Source organism: Myodes glareolus, chromosome 1, assembly GCF_982192425.1.
Source record: "Myodes glareolus chromosome 1, mMyoGla1.1, whole genome shotgun sequence".
Lineage (NCBI taxonomy): Eukaryota > Metazoa > Chordata > Mammalia > Rodentia > Cricetidae > Myodes > Myodes glareolus.
Window position 1 is genome coordinate 137,364,916 of NC_142026.1, and position 25,072 is coordinate 137,389,987.

A 25,072-nucleotide genomic window follows, 5' to 3' on the forward strand; every position below is an offset into this window, starting at 1 on the left:
ACACAGTTCTCTCTCTTCCACCTCTGTTAGTCACTTAGTCTCCGACAGTGGAGCACTTCCCTGTGGTATATGGAAGTGTGGATGAGGGTGCGTACATAAGCATCCATAGTCACACATGCTTGTGTGAGCATACACACAGAAAGAGGTAGTCTGTATCTGTGACACTGTGCTCAGCAATGCCTGGAACACTCTAAACATCGTCAAGGGCCTCCACAGCACATGTGTGTCTCTGCAAGACTTGCCTAAGCACACAAGCCGTCACGGAGTAGAAAGTGGAGTGTTTTTTTTTATTTGTAAATACAGTCGTAGGCACAGCACTTGGGAATGTGAAATGTGAGGAACTCCCGAGGAAACTGACAGCAGCTCATCTTTATCTGCCGTCAGTTCTGAGTCCCCGCACATTTTGTATTTAAATTGTTTGTTTTAGGATTCAAAAGTATCATAAAACTTTTATCCATGTTTGGAAAAGTGAAAGCCCTGGGCATTTTAGTTCCCTGGAGTCTGTATCACATAACTCACAAATAGGGTTGGTAGTGCTTCCTCAGATGACCCCCCACAAAAACACACATATACATGTGTATGAGCCCGCACACATATGCACGCACACACACCTGTCCCTGTAGATTCCATGATCTCCATTTGCATGACCTCATGCTAAGGCCAGCAGTCCTGACCTTGGACTCTGTGCCAAGGGTCCGACCATGCGCCTTGTCACATACCTCTCAGTTCTCACATACTTTCCAAACAACACAGCTCTGAGTGGAAGAGGGAGGGATAGGATTTCACAAGCAGCATCCCAGACTCTGCGACAGAACTGCATGCTGCCTCCCCCAGGGCAAATATTACTCTTCATGTACAGGGTGAGGACACCGGCAGTGACTGATGAAGCGGAGTTTGGCCTTTACCCTCCCGGGGAGCCTGGTTGGGGTGTCTCTAATCGAGTCACAGACCGTCCCAGTTTCCTTGAGACTGAGGCTTTCCCCAGAACACAGAGTTCCAGTTCTCATCTAGGACAACTGGTCACCCCACTCTCGCTTGTCCCGGAGCTGGGGTGACGGGGAATTCACTGCTCCCAGAGTCCGGGGATGAGACTCAGCTTCAGGGGCTCCCGACCTGTGAGTTCCTGCTTCCCTTCTTACTCCTGATCCCGCGCCCAGGGTTTCCCGTTCCATGTAGTTTGAGTTTTTCGTATGTGACTTTGTTACTTCTTAACTTTACAATGAGTAGAGCTATCATAAGGAAGGAGAAAGACAAAACACATGGGAGCTATCTCAGAGCTGGATGGACAAGCCAAGGCTGTACAGCATGGGAGGGTGGGACACTAAGTTACAGAAAGGGCTTATCACAAACCCCTTTCCTTTTCATTCTGGGCATACATTTAGTCTTTGTTGGGTTTTAGTAGCATCTATAAGTCTTCTAAAGGACCAGGGTGGCCAGACTATACATCTGCTCACACAAGCATGCCATACTATGTGATGGCCATACTGCGTGATGCTATGCATTTATGCCCGTTTCCTTAAGATGCCAGGCGGTAGAGAGTTAAGGGTCCCCCTGAGCCCCCTCATCCCTAAGGGGAACTATTCTGTCTAGGAACCCAGCATTTTGAGGCTCTTCTCTCACTGGATGAGAGGTGGGGATAGGAAAAAAGCTCTCCTCTCCAACTGCTTTCTCTCCTCCCTCCTGGCCCCTCTTTAACAGCCACTGCTGTTCAGGGCAGCAGCAAGGAGTACACTGTGTGGCTAGATGCTTGATCTTGGACCTCTGTGCCCCTGTGTCCCAGGAGACCGGTACCTGGGACAGTGGGTCTCACACATAAGTACTATCACTGTAGAGGACAGATAAGACCCAGAGGTCCCTCGTAGCCCAGATGGATGGTGTTATATGGGGAATCCGGTGGAAGGCGCACTGATGGCTGTGGGGATCCCAGAAGAGGTTTGGGGCTGAAATCTGGAGGACAAGAAGAGTTAGGGTAGTGGGCAATGGGTGAAGCATCTTCTGCAGAGGCACGTCACATGGGTGGGTCTGAGGAAAGCCTAGAGGGAAAGGGCGTGGTTCTAAAGACAGGAAAAGGGGGAAGAAGAAGGGCAAGAGAAGGGAAGAGGCAGGAATGTCTCCACTGAGGGCAGAGACGGGACAGGAGATGAAAGAGGCAGCAAAGAGGTGAGGAGGGGAACAGTGCCTTACTCTCCCATTGGGTGACAGAGAAACTGAAGTGCCCGCAGAGCAAGATGCAGAGAGAAGTCCCAGGCACTGAGTGGTCCCTGGTCCCTCCTAGCCCCGGTGCTCTGCCATTTCTAACCCTTACTGCTGTTACATGTATAGATACATACATATGCAGTTACATATATGTGTATGTGTATGATAGATTCAGAGGGTTTTCTCCCTGTATTTACCCATATTCTATCAGCCAACAGCAATAGAACAGGTTACCTAAATTGCCACCAACTGTCAGATTTTCAGGATTCTCCCTCCCAGAGTTCAAAGAGGAGTAGTTGTAATGACGCTTTTCATATTGAGATGAGAAATAGGGAGGTAAGCTGACCTAGAGAGGCCTCCAGCAAATACATTTTGAATTTATATCTTGCCGGCAATTTACCTAAGCAATCCATACCACAAAATGAAATAGCATATTTGCATTGTCTCTAAAATCTCGTGCATACAAGGAAAAGGCCAAAGTGTCTGGGCTTCAGTGAGTCCTGTCACTCATAGTGGCAAACAAAGAGGATGGGGGCCGCAGTTAGGAGACCTGGACCCCAAGGAAGACCATGCGCATCCAGTCTGTTGTCCTGTTGTGGGGGAGTCACTAAAGCGGAGCACTGCTAAGTCACAGCCCTGGGGCTGTGTGGGAAGCAAGGAAATCTGCTACAAGAGATGGTGGAGGGATGGCCATCCCATGGCTACTCCTCCCTGCCTCTGCCCCTCGTACCATGCAGACGTCAATGGCTGCTCACCCAAAAAACATTTTGCTTAAACAATTAGAGAGGAATGAAACACCTTCTGTGGGTGAAGAGCATCAATCCTGGAGATTTGTTTGATAAGAGAAGAAAGTTCGTCCGCCCCGGGTGCCAGGCTGATGGTGTTCCTCTTTTCTCAGCTCATTAGCTCGCAGAACAACTGTCTCAGCATTGCCTCACGCTCACAAGCGCCCAGAGGGAGAGGAGAATTCGACTCCTCCCCAGTCCAGAGGACAATACCAGCAAGTTGTAGGCTTATTAAAGGACGCGGTGTCACCAGCACACGAGGAAGGGCCGCGGGCAGTGTCACAGTGCCACTCCTGTCCTGTGGCTCCTGACGACTAATTACTGTTAAAAGGAGAAGTTGCCTGCCATCCAGGTTCCGCAGTCCGCGTGCCTCCCAACAAAGGTTACAGGAAATGATTCGCTGCGAATTTACACGGTGTTCCACAAACTGTGTTGGGATGCCGCTGTTCACAACGTTTCAGGCCTGAGGGAGGTGCGATCCAGTTTTAATTAGTCTCCTGTAAGGGGGAACTAGACGGTGCACGCAGGCTGTCAGGAATAGCGTCTGTTTTCATGGGAAGTCGTGGTTTCTAAGAAAAATCATAATTTACTCTGAAATGAACCAAAAAACATGAAGCTTTTGTTTCTTCAACTTGAGACCTCTAAAAGCCTGTGAGTTTCTTACCCCTAAAGGGATAAATGCCTGTCACTTCACTCTGGGGCCCTCAACAGTGCAGACAGAAGTGTTTGCAGACATGGGCAAAGGGTGCGAAATGGGCTTGGAGACATTAGTGTGGCCCAGGATCGCTTGCCTCCCAGAGGCTCCATGTAGTTTAATAGGCAGCAGGGAGGACTGGGGCCCCAGGCTTTTTCTATATAAATTTGAATCTATTGTTGCCACTGTTATGTTCAGTCTTCAAGACCGTGTGCCAGCACAAAACCTCTTGTTTCTGCTCTGTTGGTATTTCCTAAGTGTGCAGATTTTAATACAGGAAGCACCCACCATGCTGTTCCCTGTCTCCCCTAAAAGGCCAGAAACACTTCCGGAAACAGGCTGCCAAGAGCTGAGGAAAGAGAAACCCCACAGCCCTGGCCGGGCAAAGATGCTGATGTTTATCTTCCCTCCTTCCGATCTTGAAACCCTAGAGTGCAGCTTTGGGGAGTTCTGTCGTGGCTCTTACCTTTTTGACTTTTCAAATTTTGTCCTTGTACTTTCAACTGTTTGAAAAGTTTGTACCGACTGTTTCTTTAGCGTCCTATTTCTTTTCTTTCATAAACTGCACGCCCATCAGTGTGTTGGTGCGCTCACCGTGTTTCAGGAACACCTTTCTGGAAGTGACACACTTCTTCACATGCGCTTCTTGCGCCTGAGAGCTCATGCTGCTTAGAAATCTGTTGATCTGGCGCTAAGGGTGGAGGTCCTCCAGGCAAGTGTTCTGAGCGCTCATCCTTTTATTTATGGTTTAGATGATGTCAGTCTTCCTGTGCTGATAAGAAAATAGTGGCCACTGCCTATTAAGTCCGCCAGATGGAAGGTGACACTCAGTGTTTGGAGTCTAGAAACAAAAGCTTAATAACATGGAAACATGTCCCCAGCAATACTGACACCGATCATCACTCCAGACCAATGCTCTGCTCACGTTTTGCTCATTATGTATCCAAGATTTTTATTACATGCAGCACTGTCTGGTTCAGCTTCCAGCTCAGCACCTTGACACAACACATTCCAGCCCGAAGTTCCTATTTCCAGCTCCCCACCGCACGATGAGCGCTTAGGAACAATGTCTTTTCACAGCTAATCCCCCACACACTCTCGGAGCAGAGACGGCAGCCTGGCACTTTTCCTACTAGTTTTAAATATATGCAACTAATTTCTCCCTGCAAAATTGAAATATAAGACTGTCAGGACCCATTATTGTCTGCCCTGAAGAGAATGGATGAATTAATATCCATAATCTTATTTTTGCAATAAAAGGAAGAGTCGCTTGCTCACAAACTTTCAGTTCGACAGAACACCAAGCAAGTCTCTGAGTGTTTCAGAAAAGGCAAGCTCCCAATCTGTGGGCGCCATATGGAAGTGGCTGAGAAGGAGTTGGGACTTGGGCTGCAAAAGCTGTCAGGCACTGGAGAGCATATGGAAGTGGCCTGTTTGGGGCCGCAGACGGCCGACGTGGCTTCCTCCCCTTCTCACCAGTGTCTAACATGCCACCACCGTCTACACCAGTGAAACTTAAGAACCGCTTTGAATTCATGGCTTCTAAACTGGTATTATTCTGTTAGTGCCCTGGCTTATATTGCACCATCCAGCTCAAAACTTAATTTTGGTTTGTTTTCCACATAAAGCAAACACTCCATTCCCGACCGCGAGCGTCTGCTGAGACAAGCTCTGAACGCTCCTGTTTATCCCTACCATTTCCTTTTCTTGCAACACAGTAAGGTGTGATCCAACAAGACGGGGCGAAGACAACGGGGCTGCCCCGTGCACAAACCGGCAGAGGAGAGGGCACAGGGATCAGAGTTGTAGCCAGGAGTTACTTTCCTGGGACAACAAGGGAGTTGAGCTTAGTGTGGGAAAATCGGCACTCTCTCTACCGATTACTCGATTTTGTCAAGGAAACTTCTGAAATGCAAACAGGTACGCATTTCACTTAGCTGTGTCTCCTATGCTGGTTGGCTTTAAGGTAATTTAGCTGGCTGGACTTTGAACTTTTGGGTATCACTTTAATGTAGTGTCTCCCAAAAGTGAATGCTGAATTGTTGCTTGTAGCTCCCCAAATCATGTTTTCTTTGTGTGGAAGAGAAAAGCTGCCATTCCCGACACCATTGTGGACATGTGATCATAAATCCCCTCCTCAAAACATGTGGGTTCGCTTCTGCTCTTAGAACTGGTGTCACGACTCTGGCAAGAGAAAAAGAAAGAACGCATGCTCTTTACCAAAAATAATCTGTCTAGTGCCTAATGCTAGGTTATCAGGCAGACAGTCCACCCATCAGCGAGAGGGGAGGTAGTCCTCCTAATCCGTCCTGCATTCCCCTTCGGTGTAAAAGGAGATCCACCAGGCCTGGACCGGCAAATAGCTGCAAATAGAAGCAGAAGTTAAGTCGTCTGTAGCTCGGCACTCGGGTTCACTGACTAAATAAGGTGATGAGCAGTGTTGGGTCCGTTCCTCTGACACGTCTCCCTGATGACAGGAGCTGGGTGACAAGAGCAGGGAAGGCCACAGTGCACTATTGTTAGCGTTGATCAAGAAACATGCCGAGTGGCCCCGAAATGGAGCCTGTTATCGCCCAACCTCTCCGTGGCCTGCATACAGAGCAGCTGCGGTCCCTCTCGCCTGGTTAGCGTGACAGCCCGCCTCACTGAGGGACGGGACCTAGAAAAGAGGTCCAAAGATGGACTTGGGTGGATAAGGTTTCAAGTAGCTCCAAGCTGATAGCACATTTTATTTTATTAATCAACTCCTAAGTCTCTAATAAGGAAAAACCCACAAGGGGTAGCTGGATATGAACTAGAGATTGAATGATACAAACAACAGATAATTGTTACTATTGACAGGCTATGTCGCAGGGATTAGCTAATTTCACAGGTGAGAACAGCACAAAATGAGACAATGGCAGCATAATGTTTACTCTAAAGGGGTATTATGGCCATACCGAGTTTTTTTTTTTAATTTCTCTCGCATTGATTTTTTTTCATAGTGCATGAATAAATGCGCACTAACCTAGTTAAGGCTCCAGCACATTCAAACCATCATTTGGCATGAAACATCCCAACACAAAGGAAATGCTGTATTGCAAATTATCAGCTGAAAAATACTCGCAATTGCCCCTCCTATCTAAAAACACACACTTGCCCAGTTTCCATTTTAATCAGAAGTCAGCAGCTGGTATGTCAACTCTACATTCCATGAGAAATGTTTGATATCCCTGAACTGAGTAGCCTCTGGCATCCAGTCCTGCACCTACTGGAGGACCTTGGCCCTGTACCCAGACCTGTGTCACTTACTCGTTGGCAAATGTCACCCAGTCGAACCACTGTCATGGCAAACCATGCTGGCTGTGCTCACGGGAGTCTTAGCTCAATCTTCCATGTATTTGTAAAGTCTTACAGAAGACAACAGAGCAGTCAGACAAGGAAGCCAACAGACCAAGAAACACAGAGCAAACTCACATAGTGTGGAATCTGCCATGCTTTAGTGGACAGTCCTTTCAAAGCACTTCTGAAGGAACCATACAAGACACTTAGCCAATTCTACAGCCAATTGTCTATGCTGTAGTGGGCAATGCCCTTCAAGAATGTAATAGAGTACCCAGGACACAGTGGTCTCCAATCACTTGAGTATGAAGAGAAAGACCATTGCACCCATGAATACAATATTGCAAGTTCAGCATTGCTCCTGGCCTATGCGTGGGGGGTGTGGCCTTGAATTTCTGAAATAAGGAAACTCCCCTTATTACAATGACAAAGACAGGAATATTAAATGAGCATCAACTATTTAAATCATGGAATAGCCACATTGGGAGGGGGAAGTAACTCGTTTCAGGGCTTCCAAATGTCGTCCTGGCCATTTCTCCCGTCCTGTTAAGTTTTATGCCCCGTTTAACCAGACTTTAAAAAAACCCAAAGTTTCTTAAAATGTAAAAGTGGCTTCCTTCAAGTAAGACTGACTCAATAAAAGTCTCTGTCTCTGACTCAGCAGTGCTGAGTGCCCCTCCCAGGCTTCTGCGGTAGGGTCTGAGCAGAGAGTCTCCCCTCCCTTTTAAGTTCCCTGGGCTCAGCACTGCCCATATGACAGCAACACTTAAAGCTGACCTTTTTCTGACAGAGTTGGAAATTCTCCTCCAGGCGACGTGGTGATTCTTTAATGCTTATGTGCAAATTACCAACTGCCACACATTTCACAGGAGTGTTCCAGAAGCCTTGTTCATCTGTAGCGCTGGTTCAGTGAAAACATCCTTCCTTGGTTTTAGATGTACTTCCCAACGGTAGAGACACTGTCATCCAGAGTAAGGGAACAGACCCCAGAGGTCTAACAAAGAATCGTTAATTTCCGCGAGAAGAACAAACTTGCTGTGATTCTTAGCGTCAGTTTGCGTGCATAGTGACTGACAGGAGCATTTCCCTTATGTGATGTCTTACGGCAGTGGGGGTGGCAGCCTCACGTGCCCCTGTAAGAGGTACCATGGAAAGGACTTCAAGTGCTTTAATCTCCTGGCTCTGTAGTCCCCACCCACAACCCACCCCCACCGCAAGCTTGGTCCAAAAGTACAAAAATAAGTTAATTGCCTATTTAGACCTGGGAAAGGGTATCGTGCGTGTTCTGGTCCTCAACAGTTAGTCCAAAGACACCAAGTGGGTCTGAGCAGTCAGGATCTGCATGCAATAAAGGGCACTGTGGTAGCTCAGAGGGGTTTCGGAGCCTGAGGAGGAGGCAGGCACGTGATGAGGAAGCAGTGTTGTGACCCATGTTGGGCACTGGCTCACCAGGGGCAAGAAGACACCATACAGAGGATAGTGAGTGTCGAAGGAGTTCCCAGTGTGGGACGGCAGGATATCAGAGCAAATCCTGTCTGTCGTGCTGGCTGGCTGGCTTGGAATTGGGGAAAACAGTACTGGCGTGAACTCATGGTTTGTAATGCACACAGCTAGACAGAAATAAGCATGGCTGTGACATCTGTGTTCTACCTCTGCCCCCAACTCCAAAGCAGTGAGCACATCCAGTAACTGGATCTTGGCCTCCAAATGCCATCCTCCCTGCAAAGGGACTGGTGTTTCTTAGAGAAATGGCTGGGAGTGTGACCCAGGCAGGAGAAGCCCAGGAAGACCCTGGACTAGAACTGTGCCAGGAAGAAGGACAATGCTAAGAGAACGTGACGGGAGTGTTCAGGAGGGGACAAGGTGTTGTCAGCTTGAAGGGGCTTCTGATGGCCAGTTCCTGGACAACGTCAGCAGCAGCGTGAAGAAAATGGCGTGTAATCCGATGGACATGTTGGGAATTAATTCATCTGTGAGTCATTCTTTCACAGAGCCTAGCTCACAGGCTTTCCCACACAACCATAGCATCTTCTAGTAACGTGTGTGTTCACTACGGAAAAGGAGAAACTGGCTTGACAACAGAGAATGACATCGTAACAGAAAGACCAAGGTTAGCATGGCCATGTCTCCTGATAGAGTGGAATGTGATATCTCTGACCAAGAGGCAAACTCATTCTTCAAGAGGGCCACACAGACCTGGCCTGTGAGCCTTTTAAAAGGGAAGAGAAAACCCTGAAGGACTCTTGCAGGTAGGGAAGGAAACATCACAAATAAGGCAACCCATGAGTCTGTCTTGGGGTTTCTGTTTTGGTTTGGTCTTGTTTGTTTGTTTGTCAGGGGTTGTTGTTGTTGTTATTCTGCCACAAAAGATGCCACTGGCACAATGTGCAAATCCTGACTCTAGCTGAGGATTGGGCTGGCGCTATATCTGGGTTACGCTGTAGTTAAGGAGAAGATGGTCCCTGCGGGTAGGGGTGTATCCTGAAAGGTTTGGTTGTCTCTCTAGTGGTAAAGCAGGCTGTCTTCCCACAGGATTGTAGTTGTTTAGATTTATTTTATAAAGTCCCTTTTAAAATATTCTTTGCCCAGTTTTCCTCTGTTTTGACACGTTTCTTTTCCTTTGCATGAACTCTTTGAAAATTTGGGAAATCAACCTTTTGCCAGTTGTATTTTTGCAACTGTTCCCACTCCAGGCTTGTGACTAAATTCACCCCTCAAGGACAGAAAGGAATTCTGCTGAGTTGTATGGCTGTATCTGAAATCCTTGCTCCAGCCGGCATTTATATTCATACAGACAACACAGAATGCTAAGTTTTGTTTCTTCTGTCAGTGGCCTCCAAACCATAGGAAAAGGAAAATATCTCCTCTCATCTTTCAAACAACTTTCATTACAGGATCTGATGTTTTGAATGAGAATGGCCCCCATAGGCTCATATATTTGAATGCTTGGTACCCAGCTGGTGGAACTGTTTGGGAAGGATTAGGAGGTGTGGCACTAGAGGGGGTGTGGCGCTGGAGGGGGTGTGGCACTGGAGGGGGTGTGGCACTGGAGGAGGTGTGGCACTAGGGAGTGTGGCATTGGAGGAAGTGTGGCACTGGAGGAGGTGTGGCGCTGGAGGGGGTGTGGCACTGGAGGGGGTGTGGCGCTGGAGGGGGTGTGGCACAGGAGGAGGTGTGGCACAGGAGGAGGTGTGGCACTGGAGGAGGTGTGGCACAGGAAGGGGTGTGGCACTGGAGGAGGTGTGGCACTGCAGAGGAGGGGGGCTGAGGATTCAGGGAGGCCCATGCTAGTCCCATTTAGCTTCCTCTGCCTTGAGGTTGTGATCCAGATGTGATCTCTCAGCTCCAGCCCCAGCCCCATGCCTGCCCCCTTGTTGTCATGCTCTCCACCATGGTGGTTGTGGACTTCAGCTCTATGGAACTGGAAGCCCCAGTGAACTCTTTAGAAGCTGCCTTGGTTATGGTGTCTCTTCAAAGCAATAAAAAGTAACTAAGACACATGCTAAATTTTCCATTATTTGAATCTAATTCTGGGCTCAGTTCTGTGCTTAAATATCAAAGTTCCAGTTATTAGCATTTGTCTCGTTATCAGCATTCGATTGTCTTGTCACTGTGAGAAAGCACTCTGACAAAAGCGACTTAAAGGAGAAGGGTTTACGGTGTGATGCCCTCCGTCAAGGGGCTGGAAGCTGCTGGTCACACCGCACGCTCAGAGAGGAAGCTTTCTCTTCATAAATCCAGAAACTTAACCAGGAAAGGGTGCCTCCCAGAGTGGGCAGGTCCCCCTCCCTCAAAGTAATCAAGATGATCTCCCACCAATACCCCCTTCTTCCATGTGAGCCATGACTCTGTCAGCTGACAATTTGCTGTGACATCACCTGCATTCAGGAGGACAACCGCCCAGCAGAGCCTTCTGCCGCCCTAGAAAAGTTCTGTGACCTCTCGCCACACTCAGCCTAAAATTGTGCTTAGTCCCATGGAGAAACTGTTGGAGACCTGCTTCAGCAATAGACCCAGGTCCCAGAGAGGATGCCAGGAGTGGTGGGGGCGGGAGGGACACTCTGAGGGTGAATCAGATGCAGAGCCCCATCAGCAGGATGGCTGTCTGTATGTTTAATTGATAAAAGACACCTTTTATGCGTGTAGTTGCACTTAGGATTAAACTGGAGACAAGGGGCCTGTGAGCTGGGTTGTGGCTTGAGATCAGGGGTTGAGGAATTGACCTTGACAACAGGCACCAGTCTGCCAGTTAACAGAGGGTCACAAGTTCCTCTTGTTAGAGATAAGAAGGACTGCTTTAGCTGGCACAACTTTCCTCAAGCCCCCAAGGGAATGGAGACCCTTATCCAAATGCCTGACCTTCGGAAAGGACTTCTGGAGAGCAGATGCTATACTATAGTTTCTCAGTCTTACTATACGGACCTGTCCCTCATAAAGCTCCCAAAAGGGAAGGCCCTGACGTCTTTTCCCGTTATACCATTATACTGTACCATTCTGATTTCTCTGTATTTATTAACTGAACTCTTGCCCTTGATGGCCTCAGGCTCTGGATCTGAATTGTGGGGTTTTCATCCTTGGAATTAGGTGTGTCTAGTAAATCTCTGGCTTTCTTGTTGTTAGTGTAATTAGGAGGACACAGTGGGATTCCTGGTTCCACAACGGTGGGGATTTTTTTTCCAAAGAATTATTTTTGTTTAGAGAGGCTACCAGTGGATATATTTTCATCCTTTACCCAAGTCCATCAAAATTTCCCAAAGGGAAAGGCGTTAGCCATGAGAATCGTTAAAAATGAAAGCAAAAAGTTACTGGAGAAATGTGGTCTGTAATGTAAAAATGCTGGGACTTTGTCAGGCAGTGATGGTCACCATGCAGTTCACACCACCTACCCTCTGAGGCAGTAGGATTTAAGCATCCCAGGGAAGGTCCCCACTCATTAACATTCTTTCTAGGATTCTCCAGGCTATTCACACATGTGTATTTTGCCTCATGAGTTTCTCTTCTTTTGGAAACTGGGTTTTCTGATTTCCTAGGAAGGCTCATGTTAAATTAACAGACATTTCAGGTGGAGTCATGGCTGGAGTCCTAGCTCTTACTGAACTCCTCGGTAAGGTTCCAACTTCTCCCTGCCATGTTCTATGTTCCCTCCTGAGCTCACTCCAGTCTCTTTTGCTGCTGTGTTTGTTCTTGCTGCTATAACCATGCACTTCTCCCATTTCTCACTGATAATCACACACACACAGCTATGCCATGTATATTTTGTATGTTGTATTTTCTTACTTATAATAATTTTAGTTGGTTATATCTTCCATTACTCATAAAATTGGAAATTAGCAGGGTAGATCCCCTTGTATTTCCTTTCTAATCTGTTTCTCTTGTCTAATACCATTGAGTATTATTTTAGCAATAATTTCTAATTAGCAGATAAACTTTTGTTTGCTATGTACAGGATGGTCTTCATATATATATATGTATATATATATACATATATATATATATGACTGACTATACTAATTAACATATTCATATTCTGACATAGCTATCATTTTGTGAAAACATTTTATAGCCCATCAGCATTTTTCAGGAATATAATGTGTGGGCTGGAGAGACAGCCAGGGATTAAGAGCACTTGTTGCTCTTATAGAATCAGGTTCCCTTCCCAGTACCCACAGGGCAGCACACAAAACTCCTATAGCTCTAGTCCCAGGAAACTGATGCCCTCTTCTGGCTTCTACAGGCACCAGGCATGAACATGGTATATATAAATACATGCATACATATATACATACAAGCAACTCTTATGTACATAAGAGAAAATATAACTACAAATTTTGAGGAATATGAACTATTATCAAGTTTAGTCACCATGCATATTTTAAATCCCCTGGATCCACTCTTCCTGACTGAGGTATTGTGTTATCCCAGCAACCTTCCCCCTCTGTAGGGTATAGGTTCTTTTAAGTCCCACATCAATAGCAGATTTATGTAGTTATGGCAACATTTGACATCCTGGCTTGCTCTATGCTCTAATGGGAAAGTTTGAAAGTTTGGAGTTCTTATCGCTCATCTTAATTCTGGCTTAAGAAAATACCTGCATTTGTCTCCTTCTCTAAACTGTATAGTCTTTTTTTTTTTAAGAACTGTCTTTTTTCATTTTACATACCAATCCCAGTTCCTACTCCCTCCCCTCCTCCCACTCCCTCCTCTTTCCCCTCCACCTCACCCCCCATCCACTCCTCAGAGAGGGTAAGGAACATTGCTTTGGGGAAGGTCCAAGGCCCTTCTCACTATATCCAGGCTGGGCGAGGTATTCATGCAAAGAGAATGGGTTCCAAAAAGCCAACTCAAGCAGTAGGGATAAATCCTAGTGCTACTACCAGTGACCCCACAGTCTGCCCCAGACATGCAATTATCACCCACATTCAGAGGATCTAGTTTGGTCCTGTGTTTGTTCACCACCATGAAAAGAGATCACACTTTGTGGCCTTCCCTCCTTCACAGGGTTTAATAGGATTCAATCAGAAACTTCTAAAGTCTTGTTGATGTATTTTAAATTTGTAGCTTTAATAACTTGCCAGTTGTCTCTTGCCATGTTTTCTGCCTCTTCTGAAGTCATCTTAGTAGAATCTTTTCTAGAAACATATTGGTGCTCTTAACCTCGTGCTACATGTAAAAGTGACGATGTCTTTGGGACATATGCTAACTTTGGTCTCAGTTATGGAACATCAAGATGGAAACAGCATGTAAGCAACAATAGATACACTTCAGGGGTGTTCTGCCTTAGCTTTCTGCCTGGGCTAAAAAGCTGGCCACTTGCATGGTTTTGGTTGCCATGATCATCCAAAGGAAGTTAAATTACAGAGGACAATTTCCATCAATGGGGTTAGGACACCCCAACATTGAACAGAGCAGGAAGGAGAGGCCTGAAAGAAAGCCAGGAAAATGGGAAAACCTAAAAAGAAACGGACAAAGGGCTAAGATAAACCATGACAAACACATTCAATAAATACACCACTTAGCCATCCCTGTTGGAGGAGGGCTCGCTTGCTTGTCCCAGCCACCTGGTATATTAATTAAATCACTTATTGCCCCATTAGCTCTAGCTTCTTATTTGATGACTCTTACATCTTAATTTAACCCATCTCCATTAATCTGTGTATCGCCACATGGCAGTGGCTTACCAGGAAAGTTTTAGCATGTCTGACTCTGGCGGTGGCTCCACAGCATCTCTCTGACTCCACCCTTCTTTTTCCCAGCATTCAGCCTAGCTTTCCCTGCCTACCTAAGTTCTGCCTTGCTATAGGTCCAAAGCAGTTTCTTTATTCATTAATGGTAATCACAGCACACAGAGGAGATTCCCACATCACCTCCCCTTTTCTATTTAAATCAGGAAGGTTTTAGCTTTAATATAGTAAAATTGCATATAACAAAACAGGTATCAAACAAGAATTACAGTTGCAATATTTATATCTACTTTATCTTTTATCATAACTAAGAAAAACTATAACTATAAATTCTTTAACTCCATCAAAGACTCCAGAAGGATATAATATTACCTAAGTAAACAGGAAGTGCATTATAAGCAATTTCTAAAATTCTAGAATTGAAAGAGACATCTTGCTACCTGGACAGTCACCCAAAGTTCTTCTGTATCATTGGGGCACCCATCTTCAACTTACAGGCCCATAGTATCAGCAGACTTTTCCATGACAAAAACAGTTCCGCTTATATTGGCAGTTTGCCTTTTTTTTTTTTTTTGTATCCTGCAGAATGTCTAGTAGAGTCTTTACAAAGCAGGAACCCCAAAGGATCATCTCATCTCACCTTTAGGCAAGTTCAGCAGTCATTTCACTGTGGGTCCTGCATGTCCTGTTAAGCTGTCCAGGCAAGAGCAGTTTCTTGCCCAAATGGCTAACCCACCCCATAAGAAGCCTCTTTGATGCCCATCTTCCTCTTGAAGTAAATTGGTGCTGTCAGTAGCAGATGTGTCTCACTGTCATGAAAAGTCCCAAATTTTTAAAACATTTAAATGCCATATTCTGAAAGTCTCTGAAAGATTTGAAGAATACCTAACTAACTGAAATATATCTCTGTATATCTAGAAAACCTAACTAACATGACTACAATTTTGGCTATTATAGATGACTATCTATTAACCTATATTTCTTAATTATACATTACATTTTAAAATGAACTACATAAACACAATACCTTAATCAAGGGCAGAAATATACATATACAATATAACAAAATTTACCTTAAATTTGTATCAATAAGCCAAGATCCATACCCAAGCAAATTATTCATCTCTATAGCATATCTCCCTTTTAATGTAAACAAACATTTATAAACAATATTTGGGAATATGGGTGTAGCTTTGTCAGATCATGTCCCTGGTGGTCAGAGATATGTTTGAGATACACCCATTCTTTGTGAGGACTGAGGAGTAGATCCAAGAGGCGAGTGTAGAAGACACTTTCTAGAAGTCTGCTTGGCAGGGTTCTCAAGCTGTGGGTCATGACCCCTTTGGCAAGCCTCTAGCTCCAAAACTACTTGCATTTCAACTCACAACAGTAGCAAAAGTACAGTTGTGAAATAGCAATGAAATAATTGTGTAGTTGGGGGTCACAACACAAGGAACTGTATTAAATAAAGGGTGGCAGCATTAAGAAGGTTGAGAACTGCTGACGTAGGGGGTTAGAGGAGCCACTTCTAGAATGAGCATGTAAGTTGTAGCATCTGCTTTTCCCTCCCCCCTCCTCATACCCAGAAGAGTTTATCATGAGGAGCAAGGCCTTTGTAGCCTCCTCTGTGGATTCTTGGGGGGTCCAATGTGGCACTACATTAGAATTGACCTGAGGACACCAGGACACTAGGCAAGGAGAAGGCGCTAGAGGAAGCCACAAAGATACATCCCTCCCCAGGGCAGAGAGAACATTGAAACAATGAGGAGGGGCTTTCACATCATCAGGGAGGCCATCCCGGAGGAAGCTGGACCTGAGTGTGGAGGAAGAGGTAGAGGAGAAACAGGGCCACCAGATTCCCATGGAGAACAAAGGAAAAGACAAACTAAGAGGAAACATCTAACTGAAGGCAGTGTTTTCAGGGAAATATATTTACAGATACCCAAAAGTTATTCTTAATACAGAGTTCAACTACCTGTGAAATAGAAAAAGTCTGAAATGCAACATAGGGCATGACAGTTAAGAAGACAGTCTATCTGTGTCAAGGGTCTTTCAGTGAACATAACACATGCACCCTCTAGCCTTCACACATACACACACACGCACATGTGTACACACACACATGCACATGTGTACACACACACATAAGTATACAATACAGGGAAACAGTTTCATCATAGTTGTGAACTGTTGTGCTTACCTCACTGCTGTCTTTTCCCTCCCTTTCTTCCTGGTTCATATTAACTATACACAGGTAACCACTGTCTAAGAAAAATATATCCATATTTAAGGTTTTACTGATGTGAGCTAGCCCTGCACCTCACTGCCCAAACTGGCTGCTTTTATCTACTCCGTCTCATGAATCTCTCAGTATCTGAGCTGAAGAAAACAAACTCCAGTGTTTGTTGCTGCATCTTCAGAACTGCAATCTCCATGCAGGACTTTGTCAAAGCCCAACCCACCAATTCCAAGTGCGTCTTCCAAATTTCCATAAACTCTTCAGTTGACCCCAGGTAGAAATGGGGTCTCAGCACAAGTGTAGTTCATGATAGGACAGCCACCAGAAACTGAACATCCCTACAAACATGGGGACACCACCCCATTGGTGTCAGTATAATGCCCCAAAGGCTAGCTACACTCTGTACAAAACCTAAGGGACCAATCAGGCTCAGGAAATCCAGCCGTCCTGTGGGTGGTATGGTTAATGTGCAACCCTCCAGGCCATTCCCACAGTACCAGTCGGGCTCAGGGAAGCCACCAGTGCAATAGGTCCTCAACCCTCACTGCAGGGACAAGAGTGGAACCAAGATAGGCAGGTCTAGGTAGATGACATACTCCAGCCAAGGCCTATGTACAAGGAGACAGAGTTCACACACCGTGACAGAGTCCACAGCCATACTTCTATAGGCAGCACCCACTTTCTCCCTATGATCATGGATCTCTAATGACCAACTGTCTTTCTGCGGATCCCTAGACAATTCTTATTTGCACAGTCTTACACATCTGTGACATCAAGGACTCTTGCAGGGACTTCCCTTCTCCTTCACTGGAGAGACAGAGCACCCAGGTCCTGGGGACCTCAACAGTGGTACCTGAGGGAATATTTTCAACCAATAGCTCTGGAATCTGTCACATTCCTTCAGAATCTGGGAATCCAGACAGACTACACTGTGGTGACCAAGATAAAGGCTCTATCTTGGTCAGACACAGTTCAGAGGACACCAAATTCAGTAGGTTAAGGAACATTGCTCCTGGATAAATCAAGCCATTGAGCCAGTGAGGTTGTGGGAGTGAACGGCTAAGCAATTGTGACTTACGTTATAGAACATGCTCTTAACTGAAGATTCAAGAAAGTCGATAGACTACAAGGAGCTTTTATTAGTACACGAGTGTGTGCACTGAAGAAATGGCTGAAATTCTCAGGGATAGTGTCTGGGTGTTAAAGTCCCCCAGGCTGCCCCATCAGCTTAACTGTGCTGAGATCAAGAGGTGGAATGAAGGGCACGTTGCTTGCACAGAAAAGTTTTCCTTTCCTTCAGTACCACTTTATACATAGGTACAAGTGTGGTGTTGGCCGTCATCGCGAAGAACCCAGGCATTTGGGCAATTTGCCCTAGAAAGAAAGACAAAGAAAAGAATTTGATCCACTACGAAATAATACAGATTCTTTCGAAGCAGAACCCAGGGCAGTTGGAGGTAGGAAGAAGGCAAGTTGAATGGGCAAATAACATAAAGCCCTATCTGGAAAAAAAAAAAAAAGGAAGGAAGGGAAGGAGAGAGAGAAGAATTGAGGAAATAAGAAGAAAGGAAAGAAAGAAAATGAAATTATTAAATGCATAACTGCATAGCTTTACACCTTCATAAAATTATCCAGGAAACAGATGGAAAGACATGGGAGCAGACGGCACATTGAACCGCTTTGTCGGGCCCCAAGTGACCACCACTTGAGGTAGAGAGGCTGTTCCTGTGCCCATACATCAGCATGCCATTACTATATGCAAACTGTGTGAGGAAAAGGATGACTCTGACCAGGCAGACCCCATCTGTCTTGAGGGACAACACCCCAGAGAGATAGCCTTTAAGGGGCTCCATTAGTTCTTTGGGGGATCTGGGAAGGACAGCAGCAGCCTGTTGGGCAGGGAAGAGACTAACTGGAATTGGGCAGTATTCCGTTAATTTACCTAACTGTGATAGAAATAGCCAATTGAATACAAAACTATGACGTCATAGAAGATTGCACGCTAGTTTTCACAGCATGTAAAACATGGCTTCTTGCTGCTCTGGTGAGCCCAGAAGTTGAAGATGTACCAAGCTTATGTGTAAGGGTAAGGAGGGGGCGGTAAGATGTTCCTACTGGACTGATATCTTTCTCAAAGGAGCAGATGCTGCCATCGTCTCAGGATGTGCATTGAGCCATGCTTGCAGTGGTAGATATAACTTTACACTGACTGAAACTGCCAAAATGTCCCAAAGCAGAACACTATAAACTGAAGAAATCTTTATTAGCACAAACAAAAGTAAATAAAAGAATGAGCATGACCAAACTCCAGAAAACTTAAATTTTCTAAGTAGCCTCCTTCCTCCCTAGAGAAAGCAGACCCTCCTGTGGTGTGTTTACACAGCGGGAAGGTTTCCCTGCCGTGAAAGTGCCTGGCCTTCATGTCTGCCCTGAGAGCTTGGTGTCCCTTCCCTGCCTTCACCATCCCCATCTTCTGAGAGTCCCCGTTTGGCAGGATTGCTCCTGGACTTCCCCTTCCTGGTCTCATAAGCTGTCTTAAGTGTGGCCACCAGGTCAGATCAAACTATTGGCCACACCTAAGGCCTGGGCTTGAGCTGTGGGGCTATCAACTTAGGAGTCCTCCACTTCACGCCAACTTCCTGGCTTCTTCGTGGTATTTGAAAGAAAGCAAAATTTCTATGGTCGTTTTTAATGAGGTGAGCTAGTATTCATATTGCTAAGCATGGGTCCCCCACAACCGGCTCCCTGCTTGTCTCCTTTTGGGAGCTGCAAAGTTACAGGTCATTTACTAGTGATTGAGTCTAGGAAGGAAGGCAGCCACAAGGTTCTTCATTGGATAAGACTCTATGTCCTTAGCCAATAGAATGAGGAAGAGAGCCGCCCCGACCTATGAAAGCAGAGGATGGGAACTTTACTTTCCTGATTGGCCAGCCTCCTCTCTGTTGTCCCTTTCTGCATGATTGTGTATTAACAGTTGTTTTGTTTTTTATTAGTTTCTCGAATTTGTTATTATTTCCCACATAATCTCCCCAAGTGAGGTTTGGGGAAATAAACCCCTTGTGTTATCCTAGAAGAAAACTTTACTGTGAGGAATTAAAAATAAATAAAAAGAAGATGGGTGAGAAACAGGCCAAGTCCCTCCAAGGAGATAGCAGGTTCCATACCTCACTCTCTTTATCAGTAAAGCTCCCCAAACGTTCTCCAGGTGATGGCAGAGGTCACCCTCATGTCCAGAGGTTTCCATCTGTAGTTTCAGACCTAATTCAGTTCTGACCTGGTAGTGAAACTCCCCAATGCTTTGACTTCAGGAAAGGGACTAAGGAATGAAAGCAGCAAAAGTGGTGTTGCTGCCGCTGGCATTCTCTGTAGCGGCCCCAGGAAAGACTCTCCAAATTCCTGCTTCCTTCCCAGGAATGGAATGTCCTGAGCCAGATCTCCTTGCAAAGGATTTGTGTCTTAATATGCAATGTTCGTGTCTCATGGTACATCTCAGAGGAACTCTACAGGTGTGAAACTTTATAGCACAGCACTCCTTTGGAATAAACCATTTAATAACCAATCTCATCTCGCCATGGCTGCACAAGCACCCGTGTCCTTTCTGTGACGGCATTGTACCTTTAGAACACCAGCCAGGCCACTAGCAACACCATGTTTCTGGAGCACTTGCTTCCTTCCCACGTCTGCCTGTGACTGTGGGAGGGAGAGCAGCCTTTGCCTTCACTATCTCTAAGCCTGGCCTGGTGTAGCAAGGGAGACAGGCAGAATGGCACCCATGGGTGTGCCTGGCTGCTACAGGGGTAGTGGGAGTTAGGGAAGAAGAAACCAGAAGGTCACAAAAGCCTGGTCAGAAACACTTTCAGCGGGTAGGAAGGCAATATTTAGCACTCCTGTCTGTAGAACGAGGTGGGGGCCTGAGTCTCCCAGGAAAAGCAGGTCTCATGTTCAGGTATCTGTAAAGCAGTGGTGGGCATGATGGTGAGGTAGCCAGGGAGAGACCAGTTGTACTGTGATATATAGCCACAAATGGGAAGGCCTGTAAAGTAACACAGCCTGTGGGCTTCCCAGAGGTGCCTGAAGCAGAACATGGCTGCTTCCCATGAGCAGTGAGGACCAGGTCTCTCCCACACACCATGGGGTTCCTGCCCTTTCCTCAGTCCTCCTCCACTCATCCTCCATGACCCCCTCAACACCGTGCCACAAAGCTGCTGTCAGAACAAAGAGGAGACCCTGCCATTGTAAGAGCTTCCTGCTGGGCCCCCATCAGACTCCTAGGTAAAGGGAAGAACCCTCCAGAGAGCCCTGAACAGAAGCTGCACTGTAGGCTGCTATGACTGGCCTTCTCACACAGTGATGTCATAGCTACCCTGGTGGATGGTCCTGGTTGCTGAAGCAATTGTTTATATTGTTCTATTATTAAATAAAACTCAGTAGTCAGATATTGGGGTAAGAACCTGGCAGATCCGCAGAGCAATAGATAAACAGTCTGCTGACCCTGCCTCTCCACACTTTCCCCACCTGTCCCTCTGGCTCTATACACTCAACCCATCTCATACTTTGTTTTACCTGAGATAAAGTTTCAATCACTAGAAGCTGAATATTTACCTCCTAAAGAGGTCAATCTGAATGCCAAGAGTTTGGTGAAATTAATTGTTATATCTGCACCTGTGTCTAGTAAATCTTCAATCACAATGCCATTTATTTGTACTTTTAGCTGTGACCTTTGATCATTTACAGAAGTGTGCCAAAACACTCATTTTAAGGTCTCTCCTGAATATTTTGTTTTTTCTACTGAAGCTGTTCTGCCATCCAAAGCAGTATAGTTTTTAACAACAGGCATTAAGCCTTTTAATTGCTCTCTGAAGGAGTTCCCAATGCTGACAGGGAATGATTGAACCAAATTTGATCCTGGGGCCTGAGAGAGGTCTCCTAAGGCACTTCCCAATGGCAAAGGGAATTCTATATACCTCAGTTCAATGTGGTCTTTGCCGCACCTTCTGCATAATCCAGAAGGTAAGACCTTCTGTTTGGATTTTCTCTAGAACAAACATTGCTTCTAGGAATGCCCTGCCTATAGTTCTTTTTCAGGTGACCTTGTTTACCACAATTAAAACATTTTTTGATTTTTCTTACAATTTTTAGAACTCACTTTTCATATCAAAGTATCATCATAAATGTGAGATGTAACATGAGGGCCGGTATGTTGGGGTATCTGTTCCCATCCGGTACTCCATAGCTGGCAAGTCCCAGAGAAAATTAATCACACAGAGATCTCTATAAGTTTTAAAGCTGATTGGCCCATTAGGTCAGGCTTCTTATTAGTCCTTGTAACTTATATTAATCCATTATTCTTATCTATGTTAGCCACACGGCTCAGTACCTTTCTCAGAGTGGCAGCTCACATGTTGCCTCTTCAGTGATCTGGGCAGGAATGGCAGGAATGCACTTCCTCCTTCCTAGCCTTCTCCTGTTCTCATCACCCTGCCTCTACTTCCTGCCTGGCCAATCAGTGTTTTATTAAAATACACGATTGACAGAATACAGACAAATCTCCCACACCATTTCCCTCTTTTTTTTTAAACAAAGGAAAATACCCATAGTCAATTTGTTGGGACTGTGGGTGTAGTATTTTAGGCTACTTCCTGCTGGTTGGGGGTGCTGATAATCTTATAGGGAACTAAAGAAAATTATCATCAAGTCCTGACTGGAGTATCCTGTGAGTCTTGATCACCACAGGCAGCAATCCTGAATCTGTTTTGGATGTAGAACTCTGTATCCAGGCCATCTGTTCCTGTTGGAGATTTCTCAGGTGGTCTCCCTTGGTCAAAGATGATTTTTCTTAACTCTGAATAAATCCAGAGCCTCTCATTTTCTGTGGAAACAAAAGTAAAATCTCTTCTCCAAAGTAACATACCTTTTGACTTCAATTTTGAAGCCAAGGTATTTTCAAAATACCTATCTTGGATTAATTCTGCAGCATTTATAAGCAAGTATCTTTTAGCAGCTGTTGCTACTTCCTCAGCAATCAAACAATTCAAAGAGAACATAATAGCATACAGTATCAAGATTCTCTGTGTATTTTCCATCTTTGTGCATCTTTATTTTAACTTCTATTTCTTTTATTTTTACTTTTACTTTTTGAGACAGGTTCTCTGTATATTTTTGCCCTGGAATAACACTGTAGACCAGGCTGTCCTTGAACTCACAGAGTCCCACTGTCTCTGCCTCCCCAGTGCTAGGATTGAAGGCTGTGCTACAACACCTTGAAGTCTCAGATATCAGTCTGTCTCTGCCTCCCAGGCATTGGGATTAAAGGTGCATGCTACCACACCTTGAAGTCACAGAGATCAATCTGCCTCTACCCCTTGAAGTCACAGAGGTCAATATGCCTCTGCCTCCCAGGCATTGGGATTAAAGGTGTGTACCACCACACCCAACTACTCTCTTTCTTTTTAACTTTAAGAACTTTAACTTTTAGCCTGCATATATTTTTAACACACTGTAAACCATTTAGAGGTTTTCTTCATCTTTGAATCTCTCTTTACTATATATATATATATCTTTCTGACTATATGAGTCTTTTTGGAGAGGAATAAAGCCGTGGCTTTGATGGCTAGAACCAGCCCATTCCTTAGATTTCCAGCCTCATGGCAGAGGTACCGGCTGTAACCATTTTTATTGCCACAACTCTGTGGTATTTCAAGGTCCTTGCCAGCAAACAAGCTGCAGCATTCTGCTCATAGACCACACTCAGTCGGACTGCCTGCCTGAAAGAGTCAGAATTTGCCCTTGCAGAATAGCCCATAAAGCCAGCATTTTAAAATGGTGCAACTTTTCTCCTGCTATGGCTGAAAACCCGAAAAGCATGCATTCACCTTTTCATCAACATCATTTAAGTGTTCAGTGGCAGGACCTCTTAAAAGAGCTGCAAGGTTTTGCAGCTAAAGTTGAGTCAGGAAGCCTCTCTTAGGTGAGAGTGCTTGCTTGCCTCTAGCAAACAGAGCAGACCTGAGAAATTGCTGCTACCAAGAAAACAGGCTTTACTCTATTCTTTCCCAAACTTTCTCAGGGATTCTGTGGATTCAGTTACCATGTTGGGCGCCATTTGTAACATGAGGGCCGGTTTGTTGGGGTATCTGTTCCCATCCGGTACTCCATAGCTGGCAAGTCCCAGAGAAAATTAATCACACAGAGATCTCTATAAGTTTTAAAGCTGATTGGCCCATTAGGTCAGGCTTCTTATTAGTCCTTGTAACTTATATTAATCCATTATCGTTATCTATGTTAGCCACATGGCTCAGTACCTTTCTCAGAGTGGCAGCTCACATGTTGCCTCTTTAGTGATCTGGGCAGGAATGGCAGGAATGCACTTCCTCCTTCCTAGCCTTCTCCTGTTCTCATCACCCTGCCTCTACTTCCTGTCTGGTTGACCCGCCTATACTTCCTGCCTGGCCAATCAATGTTTTATTAAAATACACGATTGACAGAATACAGACAAATCTCCCACACCAGTGAGATCCGATATCAACTACATTTCTAATCCATTCATCTTTTGGTGACAATCTTGCCTTAAAGGATTAATTAACATTTGTGTTCTAAATTAACATTTTCAAAAGCCAAAGATTCAATTGGTATTTATGTAACTTCTGAATCTGATATCACGCTATTTACAGCTGAAGTCAGTCTTTGTAAAAAAATAATAATAATAATAATAATAATAAATCAGTAAAGGCTTCTTTTGTGCTTTATATAATTTTAGCAAATGACTCAGTCCTCTTTCCTGGTTTGACCCTGTCCCAAGCATCCAAAACTGTGCTATATGATATAGAACCAAGGTGTAGTCATCAAATATAGACTGTTTTTGCAAATCGGCATACTGGCCTTCACCAAGGAGCTGGTCTTGGGAAATTTCAGTACCTCTAGTCCTACCCCATTGTTTTATGACCCTAACTTCCTCTTTTTACCATGCTTTCCATTGTAACTGAGGATCAGCTTACAAAACTGTTGTACATTAATCTTTCCAGTCCTGTAGAATAATTCTGTTTCAAGTTGCCCATAAATTTAACATCTCCTTCATAAAGGGTGAATGCATGCTATATGAAATGACTGTTTCCTTAAATTGCTTCAAATCTAAAATTTCTACAGGATCTCAATTAACTTCTGCATAGTGTTGGGGGTATTTATCTTCTGGTGGTCATTCTTGTATGGTAACTGGATAAATTAAGATTGATTTTCTAATGACCTTGGGCTTCTCCTCTTCAGTTTCACAATGCTGTGGTGTGGTAGGTTCTGCTCTAAATTTCTGTATCTGTGTGTGAATATTTTTCTTAGTTTCATTAGTAGGTCTTTCTAAGAATTTTATCTTATCAGTTAATTTTTTTATATTTGGCACCAATATCAGACCACTTTTTAAAGGATAAAACATAAATTACCAAACAGATTCAAACCATCTTTTGTAGAATCATACATAGTCCTAACTTCCTTTATCATAATATTGTTCCCCAGTCTTAATGTAGAAAAGGCTTTTTTAAAAATAAAACCTAATTCCTCCCTTTAGAATGGCAGGTGTCTCACCAGATGTGCTGACTCTTTAGTTTTTCCACAGCAGCAGTGGTGGAGCTGCAGGAGGGGTGGGCAGCTAACTACAGTGACAATGCCT

General features: G+C 44.9%; 1 protein-coding gene and 1 long non-coding RNA gene across 3 annotated transcripts in view; one reads left to right on the plus strand and one right to left on the minus strand.

Annotated features, from left to right (window-relative positions):
* Pacrg (parkin coregulated) overlaps window positions 1–25,072 on the plus strand; it is a 458,578-nt gene that overhangs the window by 371,995 nt on the left and 61,511 nt on the right. The gene's annotated exons all lie outside the window — the stretch shown is intronic.
* On the minus strand, window positions 267–4,675 carry LOC148123584 (uncharacterized). Its single transcript, XR_015734649.1, has 2 exons — window positions 4,142–4,675; window positions 267–3,550 (listed from the first exon to the last, which is right to left on the minus strand). It is a non-coding gene; the product is annotated as an uncharacterized LOC148123584 (long non-coding RNA).